A 15,435-nucleotide genomic window follows, 5' to 3' on the forward strand; every position below is an offset into this window, starting at 1 on the left:
ATTATTTTAAATAAATGTGAGGTACTGCATTTTGGTAAGGCAAATCAGGGCAGGACTTAATGGGAAGGTCCTGGGCAGTGCTGCTGAACAAGGAGACCTTGGGGTGCAGGTTCTTGGTTCCTTGAAGATGGAGTTTCAGTCAGACAGGGTCGTGAAGAAACCATTTGGTGTGCTTGCCTTTATTGGTCAGTGCATTGAGTATAAGAGTTGGGATGTCATGTTATGGTTGTACAGGACATCGGAGAGGCCACTTTTGGAATAATGCATTCAGTGCTGGTGTGTTGTGAAACTTGAAAAGATTCAGAAAAGATTTATAAGGATGTTGCTCGGGTTGAAGGTTTCAGCTATAGGGAGAGGCTGAAGGGTAACCTTAAAAGTTTATAAAATCATGCGGGACATGGATAGGGTGATTGGCCGTGATCTTTTTCCCAGGATAGCGGAGTCAAAAACTAGAGAGCGTAAGTAAGAAAGGAAAAATTTAAAAGTTACCTCGGGGGCAATTTTTTCACACATGTATGGAATGAGCTGCCAGAGTTGGTGGTGAAGGCAGCAATAATGACAACATTAAACAAACATCAGATGGGTTTGTAAGCTGTGGATGGACTGTTGGGAAGGCAGTGCTTGAGATTCTCCCACTATCTAAGTCAGAAAGAGAAATGGAGCTGGGGTTGGCTTTGATGAGCTCTGTTGCCATTTGAAGTTAATGAATCCTCAAGTTGTGTTGAGGTAGAGTTGTAGGGAAGTTGGCCAGAAATGTTTGATGGAATATTTGGAATTTCTCCTTAATAATGTGAGGTTTTCTTGAGTATCCAAAGATAAAGCAATTTTGGGGTGATACTCAGCTGTTTTGTTTTTCTTGTTTTGCTCCTTTTTTTGTAAACATTGCTCTCCTGTCACCACTACTTCTCTGTCTTTACGTCTCATCACTGGGCTTCTCTCAGTGTCTGTTGGGGAGCGAGAGGCAGCAACTGTGATAAACTAGGATAAAAATCCCCCACCATGGCAAAAAAAACACATAATTCTTTATACTTTGCAAAACACTGTACTGTAAATAGGAAATGCTATTGAGCTAAATGCAAGAAGGCATAGCATCTGACTTGTCTCAAACCTCTGACTAAACTTTGAGGACCAGGCTATCAGAATTTTGTTTGCTTGCTTCCTATGAGATTACAGTCCACTAATCTCCCAGTACCAATCCCTGGGCCAGGCCTGGTTACCAATTGCAGTGGGGTGGGGAAATCTATGACAGATTGAAGTTTTTTTGAAGATCAGCATTGCAGATTGAAGTTGACTGTTTTGACGAATATTGCGTCAGCAAACTTGGAGGAAATCCTTTTGAATGTGTTGATTAACTGCACTGAGCCTATTTACATGCAGTAGTGCTGCAATGTTCTAGGATGTGTGAGGTGTACAAGGAGACCTTTCCCTGAATTTTGGTTGTGTTGTGAAACTATAACCCAAACAGTGTTGAATTTAAAAAGTAAGAATTATACATTTTGAGCTGCAGGTTAATGTCCGATTTTAGAAATGAATATCGGCAGCTAGCTGACACTTCCTTTCTCTCTCTCCCCCGTCCTGCTTGCATGTCCATCAGGTTCCTCACTAAACGGGAGCAGAAACTGATGCATCAGCGACAGCATGCAGAGGAGCTGCTGGAGTGGAAGCGGCGGCTCGATGCTGAGGAAGCTGCGATCCAGCAAATGGATAAACAGGCTCTGGCTGCTTGGGACAAGGAGCTCAAACCAAACATGGCAAAGAGAGAGGCAAGCGAGAAGATTCCCGAATCAAAAGGTAATGTTAGCCTCTGTTTCTTGTTTGTTTGTTTTCTCTTCGAGGTAATGCATTTACTGTGGTTCTGACTACTTTCAAGTGCACTTTGGTAACGCTGATTGTCATGGCACGTGTGAGGTGATGTATTGATGTGTAAATGTCATCAGTCTGGATTAATGCAGAAGAAGCAAGGTGTAAACCTGGCCTTTTATTTTGCCTGTCTCATTCATTCAAGGAAATCACATTTCCCAAGCATCTGCCGTGATCCATTTAATCAGCATAGGTCAGATGTTGGAATTATCATCTTTCTCAATGGTACCTTGACACAATAGCCCAGTGTAGTTTCCCACTCACCCTCTCAGGGAGGCTGAAGTTTCAGATTTTAATACCTTTCACTGCTGGTGGTTGCATATCACTTGCAGAGTTGAAAAGCAGCAAAAGTTGTAATCAGTGAGAGAGCTTGGACGTTGTTTACACAAGACTATGTGGCCACTTTGTTAACACGGAAGAATCTAATTTTCTTTGCAATATTGATAATTAATTTCATTCCTCGCCATTAGCAGCAGCATGAAACTGTAACTGCAGTACTGCGCAGAATGTTGTATCGGAGTATTTTGACAATGAGCAGTTATGTCTGATAGTATCTGAATTAGCTCAAGGCGCTTTTCATCAGTGACCTGTGCAAACTTAACTTTCTCTGGTTAACTGTTTCTAACCTACTCTCCTTATGATATTGCTACATGCATCTGAAATAAAGAATACATTGAAAGGAGGACGGACATGTAAGACAGTCATCCTGAATTGTGCATCTCACTTTAAGCACTGTTAACCCATTGCAGTATAAATGTTCTAAGTATTGGCATTTTCTCGAGACACAGGCAGTGAGGAAGAATGTCCTGCACCACCTTGCTCCCAGCCCCACAGTGACAGTTCAATTCCTGAGGAGGTTAGATGTTCACCTGCTCAGACTCTGGAATCACCATCAGCAGCCCTTCGGATGACCACCAGTCCTGACCATCGTATTTTCATAGATGATGTTTATTCCCAGGATTTTGTCGCAACACACAGGAAAATGGTAAAAGATGTTGTGCATTGTTTTTTCTACAAAAACTGTTTCTAATGAGTAAAGAATGTCATATAAGGCTGCAGAGAATAGAAAATCCTTGGCTTCGCTCAAAATCAGTCCCAGGGAAACAGGAAGTGGAGAGAATGGGAAACAGTGTGGGGAGGTGGGTGGGAGATCTGAGGGAATGGGAGTTCTGAGAATGACTGGAAAATATAGGTGTTGGGGGAAAGGGAATTCTGAGGGGAATGGGAAACAGGAGTGGCAGAGAATGGGAATTCTGAGGGGGAATGAGAAATGTAATGTGGGAAAGAATAGGAATTTTGTGAAGGCATGTGAAATATGTGCGGGCTTGGTGGATCAGCAATGGGAAATCCAGCTGGAGGGGAGGGGGCTCTGGGTGGGCTGGTCCTCGGAGGGTTGATGTGGACTTAAAAGGCTAAATGGCCTGCTTCGGCACTTTATGGAATCTCCGATTATCTGTCTCTGCCCCACCTCCATTCTTCCACTGCAGGAGCCTCATCAATGTCTGTCTTACTTCCAGACTTGACGATTGTATTATACTACTTGTTCTATTCCAGAAAGCCGGTTGGTGAAGGATAATACCAGAACCAGTCTTTGCACCATTTAAATTAATTTACATGATTATACATTGCAGGCAAGCTATTTGTATTCCTTCAATTAAATCTTTGAGAATTTCAATTTTAATTGCTGCATTAATGGAAAAGCCTTCAGTTACTAAGACAGTGACCTCTTTAATTCTCTCCCTGAACTGTACTTCTGTCTATGTCACTTTCCTCCTTCAAGGCACTCGAACTGTATGACAGATTTCATATCTGCCCTTGGATCTCTTTGAGGCTCAGTATCATGTTTTATTCTATTTCTGTGAAGCGACTTGGTTTGTTTTATCAAATGAAAGATTTGTTATAAATGCAAGTTTTTAAAGATAAAATAGGAAGAAAACAGGTAACTGTGAAATAAAGCGTCAGAGCAGATTTCAAAAGTGATGACGATGCTTAAAAACCCCAACTTTCAGATGTGGAGATATGATGGGTGTCATGCATAAGATTAATTGGCAAGGAATTAAGGCAGGGGTAGCAAACGGGATTTAAACAGATAGAAGGGTGGAAATATAGAAAAGGATTTGGGGAAGTTCCAGAGTGGTTCAAGAAAGTCGTGGTTTCTGGGTTTGCTTCTGGGGGCACTTTTATTTTCAGTGTTCATTTAATAATTTGATTATGTGCCAAGAGCATGAGGTGTTGAAAATTAGAATATTGTAAAATAAGAAGAATGATGAGTGTTTTGGAAAAGTTAAGGAAGCTGTGAGGAGGTTTGATAAGAAGCAGGAATGGTTTAAAGATGACAGGCAGAATTGTGTTGGCGGGTATGTGTGTGGCAGTGTATTTTTTTAATTTTAGATTAAGCGTACCAGCAGCAATTGTAATTTGAGTGGGAGCAGGCCTGGTGCTATGAAGGATGGTGATTTGTAAAAGCAGGTTCAAAGGGCAATAAAGGCTTTACCTTAAAAGCTGTGCTATTAATTATGGAGCAAGTAGAATTCTAGAACTTGGGAAGAGAGATTGTTCATTCTTCCCATAATTCTAGATGGCCTAGTGGTGGTGTCACTAATCCACCTAACCGCACGTCTTTGGACTGTGGAAGGAAACTGGAACGAGAGGAAACCCATGCAGACACAGGGAAAATGTGCAAACTCCACACACACGGTTGCTCAAGAGAGGAATTTGTCCCCAGATACATAGTGCTCAGAGGTAGCAGTGCTAACCACTGAGACATCGTGACACCCAGAGGGAGGCTGACAATCAATCTCCTGGCTTATCCCACCTTCTTCCTTTTTCATAAACTTGGAAAATAATGTCAGACTGGAACTAATGTTTGCTTTCTTCTCTGGTTTTTCAGTCTCCTTCCTCAAAAGTGACTGAGAGTACATCAAAGCAAGATGGCCAGAAAATCAGCTCCAGCATCCGTGTGCATGACAGACCTATTCTAAAATCCCACCAAGCATCTGGCAGCTGGTCTGATGAAACTATTTCTGAGACACAGTCAGGTAGGAAATTTCAAACATGACCAAGCTTCACAGAGGTTCTTCAAATTATTTGATGTGCTTCGAAACTCAAACACGATGTGTATTAATTTTTGTTTGAAAATGTTGCTTGGCTGAGAGTATAGCACAACACCGAGGGATGGTGATCCTTGAGACTTTGTCTTGTGTGAAAGTGAAAATAACACCTGAAATGGCCTTGCTGTAGGATTTATGAAGGGAATTTTGTTTTAATTCACTTGTGGGATGTGGGCATTGCTGGGTGGCCAGTATTTATTGCCCATCCATGATTGTCCGTAGAACAGTTAAGAGTTAACCACATTGCTGTGGGTCTGGAGTCACATGGAGACCAGACCAGGTAAAGATGGCACTTTCCTTCCCGAAAGAACATTAATGAATCAGATGGGATTTTTCTGACAATCGACAATGAATTTATGGTTATCATTTGAATTTTAATTCCAGACTTTTTATTTTATTGAATTCAAGTTCCACCACCTTGCATAGTGGGATGACGACATGAGTTCTGTCACAGGAAGTTTTCCCTCTAGTTTTGCTTATTACTGTATTGTCACTGTAATTGAGGCCGACAGCCCAGAGTTAAGTCAGCATCGGTGTGGTAGATTGTCTGTTAACATCTCGTTCTGTCAGTTTCCTTTGGAATCTCTGAAGTTGAAACAGTAAGAGCTGATTGCCTGTGCAAGTTTGATTTCATTGGTCTGTAACTTTGGTCATGTTACACCTGTCTAAATTGGAGAAAGAATGTCACCAGCCTTTCAGAAAAAATTGCACACCACTGAAGTATTCAACAAAGAAAAGTCAACTCCAACAGGTTTGCCTGTTTCTGACTCTCCAGCTGTATCCCTTTGCCACTCCAGCCTCTGATTTGCTATCCTCAGCTGGTCCACACCCTTTATATCTCAGCAGCATGTTCCATCGTTGAGTAAACCCAGCATTTACTCATCACAAACCTGTCTCTGTAAAGTTACATGCCTCCTGCCTCATCATCCACAACTCTCACCCAGAGACTTGACCATTCCATCCTCTTCTGGTCAGATTTCTGAATACTCCATGAATGTGAGCACTTCCAAAAGTCTGGAAAGAGCGCTTATCTGAAAATTATCAGACTGTCCTTAATTGAACTTTGCCTCCCAATTTTTCAACATCTCCAATCTAATTTTCACAGTTAAGAAAGCCCTTCACGATGAATCCCTGTCTCTCTTTGTGACTTTTAGTCTAACATCATCCTTCAACCTCTTGTGGTCTTAATTTCTCTGACTGTTGCATCCCTTCCAGAATTAACTTAAATAATGGCCATGTATAGTAGCCTAATTGCAGAATTCATTTCCAAAGCCCATTCCTCTCCTGTCTTTCAAATGCACATCTTTTGCAAGATTTTAGTCTCCAGCTTCCCATTTTGGCTTTTTCCTCAATATGGTTCTCACCATGCTCACCGTTACTGACTGCCCAGATAGTCCTGCTGTGTGATCGGCCGGTGTGCACGGTGATATTGTAGGTCTGAGGAGTTGATGTGTTTGGTGACACTGTGGCCCCCAAGTGGTCAACATGTCCATTGCACGAGGCTTTGTCAGTGGTTCAGCAGGTTTGATTAAAGTTGTTGAACAGGTTGTGAGAAGTATCACCAAGAGTTATGCAGGTTTGCATATATCTCTTATCCGCTAATGTTCGTGTCCAAGTTGAATTTGATTGTAAGGAGACCTGTTAACATCCATTGGGTGGATCTTCAACAGAAACTACGTCAGACCAGAGTGATATTGAGATCAGGATCCATGCACTGAAGGACGAACTTAAGAAGTGCAAGTCCATTGTGGACAAGCTGAAGAAAGAGCAGGAGGAACGTCAACAGGAGCGGTTGAAAGCACAAGAGGCTAGCCTCATCAAACAGCTCGAGGTGAGATTGTACCCTCCACTGCCCTGCAGGTTTCAGCTGGGGATGGTTGGAACATGTGACCTTGCAGAGGTTGAGTTCAGAGCATTTCACATGTTGCATACTGCGTTCTCAAAACCAAATCAGCATCCATTTCCTTGAACTAAAAATTGTTGGGGGCTGTTGACTTTTATTCTTGCCATCTTAAGGAAAAGTGGTTGAGCAGGGTTGCTTTTTCTGTTTGATTTTTTTTCTCTGCCATTAATAAGAGTTTTTATATTCTTCCAAACATTCATTCAAACCTTTTATCCCAAATTCCTCTTCATATCCTCATCTCATCCGACTTTCAAGACCTTCCTTTTTCCAATGGTGTCTTGGGTATTCTGTCCTTATACTTCTTCCTGAGCAATGTCCCAGTATTCTTTATTAAAACAGCTTTGGGGCCTATTACTTGTTAAGTGCTGCATAAATAGGTTGTTGTAATGTTGAATGGTGTGTGCAGTGGCTTGAGAGGAATAAACAAACTTGTTTTGATCGCATTCAACCAACTGGGCTTCTTGGTCTCCCTGTTAATTTTTCTCAATTTTGTGGTTAGCTTGTTTTACAGATTGCTAAAATTAGATTTGTTCATTCAAAAAAGATTTTGTCTTATGCAGTTACCAAAGTAGTGTCATGTGTACTTCTTATCATCCCAATGTTTGATTTCACCTTCTCTCCATGTTTCTTTCAGTCCTATGATGCGTTTATTGCAAAGGCCCAAGCTGAACTCAGTGGAGATCTTGATGTTGGCAAACTCCACCAAACCACAAAATAAAACTCTGTGCGCCACTGAAACTGAGAAGGCAAAGGTTAAACCGTGCTCTCTGCAGAGGTACTTTCAGTAATGGATGTTAATTGCGTAACCTTATGAAGGGATGCCTCTTGTATTTCTCTTTTATACCCTAGAGGGACCCCTTTTGTCCAAATTAGTAATTGAATTGTTCTTTTGTTAAGGAGACCAGTACCTTTTGCAGTGACTTTACATCAGAGAAATGTGCCTTTTGGCCCAACAGATTTGTGCAGTTATTTCGTCTCCATGCAAGTCTACTCCCACTTTGTTTCATCCCATCAGTGCGTCCTTCTGTATGTTTCCCCCTGAGGTACTTATCCAATTTCCCCCGAAACATATTCATGCTATTGAACTTCAGCATTCCCAGTACTAGTTGTCATGTTATTCCATGTTGTTCCCTTTCCAAGGAAGAAAGTTTTGTTTTGAATTTCTGATTCGATTCATTAATGTTAACTTCCTGTCCAGGTCAGCCTCACAAGTGAAGACATTCTCCCTCCATGCAGTTTGGGCTGCTTCATTTTTAAAGTTCTGTATCAAATTTTATTTTTTAAGTTCTCTATCCGGTCACTAGCTTATACAGTTAATGGTCGGGCCCTGGGTGTGTTGCTGAACAAAGAGACCTCGGGATGCAGGTGCATTGTTCCTTGAAAGTGGAGTTGCAGGTAGAAAGAGTGGTGAAGGAGACATTTGGCGTGCTTGCCGTCATTGGTCAGAACATTGACTGTCGGGCTTGAGGCATTACGTTGCAGCTGTACAGGACATTGGTGAGGCCATTTCTAGAATACTGCACACAGTTCTGATCGCCTTTCTACAGGAAGGATGTTAAACTTGAGAGTGTGCAGAAAAGATTTACAAGGATGTTGCTGGGACTGAGTTACAGGAATAGGCTGAATAGGTTGAAGCATTTTTTCCCTGGATGATTGGAGGCTGAAGGATTTTTGTAGAGGGGGTTGGATAGGGTGAATAGCCGAGATCGTTTTCCCAGGTTTTGGGAGTCCAAAACTAGAGGGCATAGGTTTAAGGTGAGAGGGGAAGATCTAAAAAGGGCCTGAGGATTAACATTTTCAGGCTGAGTGTGCTGCATACATGGAATGAGCTGCCAGAGTGGTAGAGAGGGGTACAATTACAACTTTTAACTTATAAAAGGCTTTGAGTTGGATATATGAATAGGAAGGGTTGAGAAGGATATGGGTTAAATGCTGGCAACTTGGGATATTAGAGAAGAGAAGAGCTGAGAAGATTGTTTACTAATCAAGGATTAAAGTTCAAATTGGATGTTGAATCCTCACCCAGGTCACCTTCCAAGGATCTTGAGGAGGAACAGAAGACTGTCATCCAATTGGAGCCATCTGAAAGAGATGACAGTGTTGATGATAAAGAGGAAGTACTATCTCAAGATCCTTGTCCTCGACCTGTAAGTATTAATTTTGAGCCAGTTTTGGGATGGATTTTAATTTTAAGAATTGGAGATGTGTTATTTGTCTTGAAGCATTGATGTGATTGTTTGATGAATAATGCCAGAGCATATTAAATTCCCACATTTTAACATAAATGTTGGATTGTGATTGTTTCCATCACAAATGTCAAAATACAACTCCACTTTATTTGGGCACATTTTGCACGTCAACATTTTCAGAAATTACCCTGAGTGTTCCCCTTTACCAAGGACACTTTCCCAAAAGACTGTTGTGAGGAATATCTTGATAAATTGTTAATATATTTGTGGGTGATAAAATCAAGCTGTGGGGGATATTCTTAAAATTTCTGGTGTCTCAGTGTTTTCTACCTTGCCCATCAATTCTCAAAATAAGTGTAAGTACGCCTGATTATTTCTCAAGGATTTAGTGGCTATTTCCACTGTGTAATGACTGAGTTTAGAACTGAAGGATTGCTATTGAAATTCAAACCTTTTCCTCCTGTACTTTTCTGTCCTTCCCTAAAAGGGAGGCAGTGTTTTTAAAGAGGATCTTTTAAACTAAGTTTTGAATCATCTCTGGCTTTTTCAGTTCGCACGCAATTTTTCCAGCGTAGTGTTTGGAAGCAAAATCCTGAGACTGAATGATCATCTGATTAGAAGAACAGAAGGGTTTATGGTTTGCACATATTAACATTGATTTGACAAGCAGCTCTTTCATAAAAGTGCTTGACAAGTTCTCATGCTGTCCATTCCTTTCTGAGCATTCAATGCAGGAAGTCACTGAAATAGGTGCTTGGGTCAGTTTGATTTGACACAGCAACATCCTGACTAAACTGACACGTGCTCTTCTGATTTGTCAATATTTGTGTTTCCCTATAAAGTGCAGGGATAAAAAGGGGTGCAGCCGTCAACTGAAGGTGGTCTGATTTTGGAAAGCTTGAAGCTCAGAACGTTCAGTCTGAAATCGTTCATTCCCCGAAGTACACAACAGTTTGTAGATGAAGAGATTCTCCATACTTATACTCTGAACCAGGAAAGATTTGAACAGTCTATATCAGTTTCCTAAAATGGCCATTACTTTCTCTATGGTTACTTGTAACAAGCCATATGTTTTTGATTGCGTAGTTTGAAGAATATTCACTGTTTTCATCACAATGTATCTGATCCTGAACTGTCCAAAAGTATTCTTTTCAGTTCAATAACTGTATTCTTCTCACCCTCCACACTCCATGATAGTCCATGATATCGCCCTTTGTGAGCCGAATGGAATATTGATTCCACCTAATGGATAAGTGTGACGTGTTCTTTTCATGCTAACTTTATATTTCAAGCCCAGGGAAACAACTTGTGTTACTTTGAAATTTTGGAAAGATGATTATTTTCACCACCTTGATTAAGGCCAAAAACTTTTAAACTTAAAAAGGAGTATAAAGCATTTGTTCTGACTCCATCAAGTAAATTTTGTATTGAGTTTGAGTACTCAGTCTAATAAAATATACTGTTTAATGTTCTGGATCTCACTCCATGTGGAAACCTTGACTTTCATTACATGGCTGAGAATAAATTGGAAATGAATTCCAGCCTGTGTCTGACACGTCAGACATACTCTGAGATATAAAAAGATGATTCTCGTTTGTTTGTCTCCCGTTTTCATGCTTTGATTTCACAGTTTATTACAACCATGTATTGTTCATTAATGTTTTGAAATGAATTCCATCATTTTTGTCCCTGACCTTCAGTATCTAGATTGACCAACAGTTTGTGTACTTTGCAACAGGGCAGCCCAGTGCAGGAGCCCCAGTCCCTAAAAGATGTGCCCCGAAACATCCAAGGGGAAAATAACTTTGCTTTCGCTCAGGATGCTGTCGAGATTGAGACATTGGTTCATGCAGCAGCTGAGGAGCTGTGCAAATGGCAGGAACTTGGCCATGATCTGGGGGGTTTGCAAATACCCCCAGACTTTGGGAATTATAAATGGAAGATTGACGAGAGTGTGAGCAGAAGAGCTTATTGTGAGGTGAGACCCAGATTTTGCATTTGAAAACAAAATTATTTTTTCTTAGTTAAGCAAGAAAGGTATGGGTTAAGAGTGCTCCACAGCAGCTCTGATTGATGATATGTATAACAGAGCATGTTAAAAACATTATCTTGATCCTGATGACTGCATTGAATTCAATTTACCATTTTGCCCCTTCCCTAAAAATCCAAAGCCCCTTTCTCCTCTACTGTTTGTACTCTCCCATTATTAATTTATCATCCTCATCATCATCATACTGTTATGCATTAAATCCCATCTGTCATAACTTTGCCCAGTCTGAGAATCTACAGATTCTGTTTCTATTTACATAATATATGGTGTCCCTTCCAGCCACTCAGTATTTTTTCAAACTCTTCTCCATCGTTTCTGACTTTCTATTGCTGTTTCCATTGGTTGATAATCCAATATTTGATTATTATTCACCTTAATAATTGGAGCCATGATAGCTTGCTTTCTATTTACAGCATGTCCCACAGATGTCATTCATTTTGTTTCAAAGATTTGCCTCCTTTTATGTTGTGGTGCCTTCCTCGGTATTATGCAGGAAATCTTGTCTAATATATCTGCACCTACCCTTGGTAGTTCTGCAATCCTTTTAAATCCCTTCTCTAATCTCTCTTTTGCCTTGTCTCCTGCAATCAATGAACTTCGAAATGTAGCCTTGGTTCAAATCGTGGAGCAAACAGTTGTTATTTTATATATTTTGAACAGGATTCCCTTTTGTTTTCACTGTAATGATCTCATAAACTTTTTGCTGAGTGGAGAGGACACATCTAATATAATCTTTTCTCTGTTAGTCTTTTACTTCTTCCAGCTTGTCCTTAATGTTACAAGAGAAATTTTTGTTGACATCTTTTCTGACGACCTCCATGCCAGCCCAGCCCTGTGGATGAAGCCAAGCCGAATTAGCTCCTCATTCTTCAAACGAGTGAGGAACCCACAGAATTTAAATGAAGTAAAGGTAATAACTCCACGTAATCCTTTTTTCCTACTTGTCAGTAATAATGTTGCAAACGTGATGCTGGTTGGAGTTAAAACATGTAGATTAAGTAAGTGAGTGACTCATGTTGTAAACAGTGGCCATTATCCTGACTTGGAAATCTGTCACTGCATCTTGGAAGTCCCTCCCGAATGAGATTGTGGGTCTACCTCAGCACCATCTTGTCAAGGACAAGTAGGAAGGGGCAATAAGTGCTGGCCAGCCAGTGACGCCCACATTTCATGAATGAACAAAAAAAATTCCTCTATGCCCATTGAGTACCAAGGAACCCCATTTTAATTCTAAACTCCTCAATGAACATTTTTTAAATGACTCACAGGGTCTGGGCATCGCCGGCTGGCCAGCATTTATTCACCGATCCTAGTTGCTTTTGAGAAACTCGTGAGCTATCTTTTGTAACCACTGCAGTCCATGCGCTGTAAGTAGACCCATCGGGAGGGAATTCCCGGAATTTGATACAGCAATCCTGAAGAAACAATGATATTTTTCGAAGTCAGAATGATGGGTGGCTTGGAGGGGAACTTGCAGGTGGCGCTCTGCTGCTCTTGTCCTTCTTGATCTAAATGGTCACAGATTTGGGAGGATCTGGCTGAAGATCTCTGAATTTCAGCAATGCGTCTTGTAGATTGTACACACTGCTGCTACTGAGTGGAGGGTGGTGGAGGGCATGGCTGCTTGTGGATGTGGTACCAATCAAGTGGGCTGCTTTGTCTTAGATGTAGTGAGCTTTTTGTGTGTTACTGGAGCTGCACTCCTCCAGGCAAGTGGGGTGTATTCCATCAGACCCCTGACTTGTGCTTTGTACTCGGTGGATTTGCTATGGGGAATCAGGGGGTGAGTTATACACCACAGTATTCCAATCTCTGACCTGCCCTTGTAGCCCACAGTGTTTATATAATGAGTCCAGATGAGTTTCTGGTCCATGGTAACCCCGATGATGTTCATTGTGGAAGATTCAGTAATGGTAACACCATTGAATGTCAAGGGCCATTGGTTAAATTGTCTCTTAGAGTCATAGAGATGAACAGCTCAGAAACAGACCCTTCGGTTCTACTTGTCCATACAGACCAGTTATCCGAGATAAAATCTAGTGCCATTTGCCAGCATTTGGTCCATTTCCCTCTTAAACCCTTCCTATTCATATACTCGGCCAGATGCCTTTTAAATATCGTCATTATGCCAGCCGCCTCCACTTCCGCTGGCAGCTCATTCCATGTACACACTGCCCTCTGCATGAATCAGTTACCTGTTACGTACCTTTTAAAGGTTTCCCCTCTCACCTCTGCCCTCTAGTTTTGGATTTGCCTTCACCAGGGAAAAGACTTGTCTATTTACCCGATCTATACCACATTTTATAAATCTTTTCACAATTGCCTCTCAGCCTCTGATGCTCCAGGGAAAGTAACCCCAACCAATTCATCTTCTTCCTATACCAGAAACCCCCCACCCTGGCAACACCCTTGTAAATCTTTGCATAACCCTTTCAAGATTCACAACCTCTTTCCAAGAGCAGGGAGTCCAGAATTGCACAGAGTATTCTACAAGAGGCCTAATCAGTGTCCTATTCAGCCGCAACATAACCTCCCAACTCCTATACTCAATGACCAATAAAGTCAAACATACCAAACACCACTTTCACAATCCTGCTTACTTGTCACTCCACTTTCAAGGAACTATTAACCTGCACTCCAAGGTCTCTTTGCTCAGCAACACTCCTCAGTGCTTTACCATCGAGTGTATAAGTCCTGACCTGATTTGCCTTTCCAAAATGTAGCACCTCACATTTACCTGAATTAAACTTCATCTGCCACTCCTCAGCCCATCTGTTCGAGATCCTGTTGTATTCTGAACCTTCATCACTGTCCACTGCACCTCTAATTTTGGTGTCATTTGCAAACTTACTAACCATGCTATGTTCCATGTTCACATCCAAATCATTTATGTAAATGGCGAAAAGCAGTGAACCCAGCACCGATCCTTATGGGCCACCACTGGTCACAGGCCTCCTACTGGAGATGGTCATTAATTTGCAGTTTTGATGCGAAAATTACTTGCCTCTTACCAGTCCAAATCTGCATATTGTCTAGATCTTGTTGCCTTTGAACATAACTCCTCAGATACTGAAGCAGTCTATGAATGGTATTGAAAATTGTGCAACCATCCGCACTTCTGACCTTGTGATAGAAGTAAGGTCAGGAACTGAGGAGCCCCATTTTACTCTGATCTCCCCAGTGATCCTCGAGGAACCTCATTTTACTCCCAACTGGAGACACAATGTAATAGCTCTGAGTGTTAGCCATGGCTCAGTGGCACTCTTCCTCAGTCAGCAGAGGGGATTAACGCTGAAGTGAAATCCTGGATGACAGTCCTGGTGCAGTACTGAAGTATTGTTTTCAAAGTGAGGCCCCATTTTCCCCCTTGGGTGAGTTTTTTAAAAGAGTTTTGGTGTGACATTGAAGAGGAGTGGAGTTCTCCCTCATGGTGCTGGTCAGTCTACTGCATGAGTCAGTCTGGCTCAACGTTTACTGAACCATTTCTCTGATTTGTGGGAACTTGCTGTGTGAAAGTTTGTTGCAGCTTTTGACTATATTATAATTAGTGGCTATATTTCAAAGGCTGAGAACAACATGGTACAAGTGTGAAAAGTTATATATATTGCAAGTTTTTTGGCAATTTGAGGTTCAGGTGGATGACTTGAGCATTGGTTAAAAAGTATTGTCCAGCACGAAGACCAAGTTCTTTACTATTACAACAATGCAACTTCTATTTTACTGTGGCACTGACATTGAAGTGTTCACTGGATGACTCCTTCCAGTAACTCAGACTTGAAACATTGCAATGTGAACTTTTTACCACGGTCTAAAGTCAACATCAAGCAGCTCATTGTCTAGCCTGACTTCCCTTTAAGCACAGTTTGTGAAGTGTTACACTTTGCCAGGGACTGAGAATGGTCATGTGTAAATCAGCTTTTCATTCAGAGTAAATTTGGGACTGTTCATTTCCTTTGCTTTGTTTTTATAACTCAACTGTAATGTGTCTTCAGTCTGAACTGCACTATTTCCCACACCAACATTTCTGGGCATGTTACTTGCCTTTGTTAGCTGAGAAACCTATCAAAATCTTCCTGCCTGGAGCCACATGAGGCAGTGGTCAGTGGTTAGATCATATAGCTTTGATGAACTCATCTGTTAAACTGAGAACGATTTGACGTTCCTGAAATGCTGGGTCCACTGTATGAATCCACGTCAGCCCCAATATTTATTGTGAGACCTCCCACAGCGCTGATCTTCAGTTGTCTGCCTACAGTCTATTAAAGGAGAAAGTGAGGACTGCAGATGCTGGAGATCAGAGCTGAAAATGTGTTTCCTGAAGAA

At 41.4% G+C, this 15,435-nt stretch overlaps 1 pseudogene; it reads left to right on the plus strand.

Moving 5' to 3' along the window:
- The window catches only part of LOC148149255 (centrosome-associated protein 350-like), a 1,171,865-nt pseudogene that overhangs the window by 1,125,147 nt on the left and 31,283 nt on the right, over positions 1-15,435 (plus strand).

The sequence above is a fragment of the Chiloscyllium plagiosum genome, unplaced genomic scaffold (genome assembly GCF_037043375.1).
Source record: "Chiloscyllium plagiosum isolate Xiang-an unplaced genomic scaffold, Cpla_swu_hap1 HiC_scaffold_9, whole genome shotgun sequence".
Lineage (NCBI taxonomy): Eukaryota > Metazoa > Chordata > Chondrichthyes > Orectolobiformes > Hemiscylliidae > Chiloscyllium > Chiloscyllium plagiosum.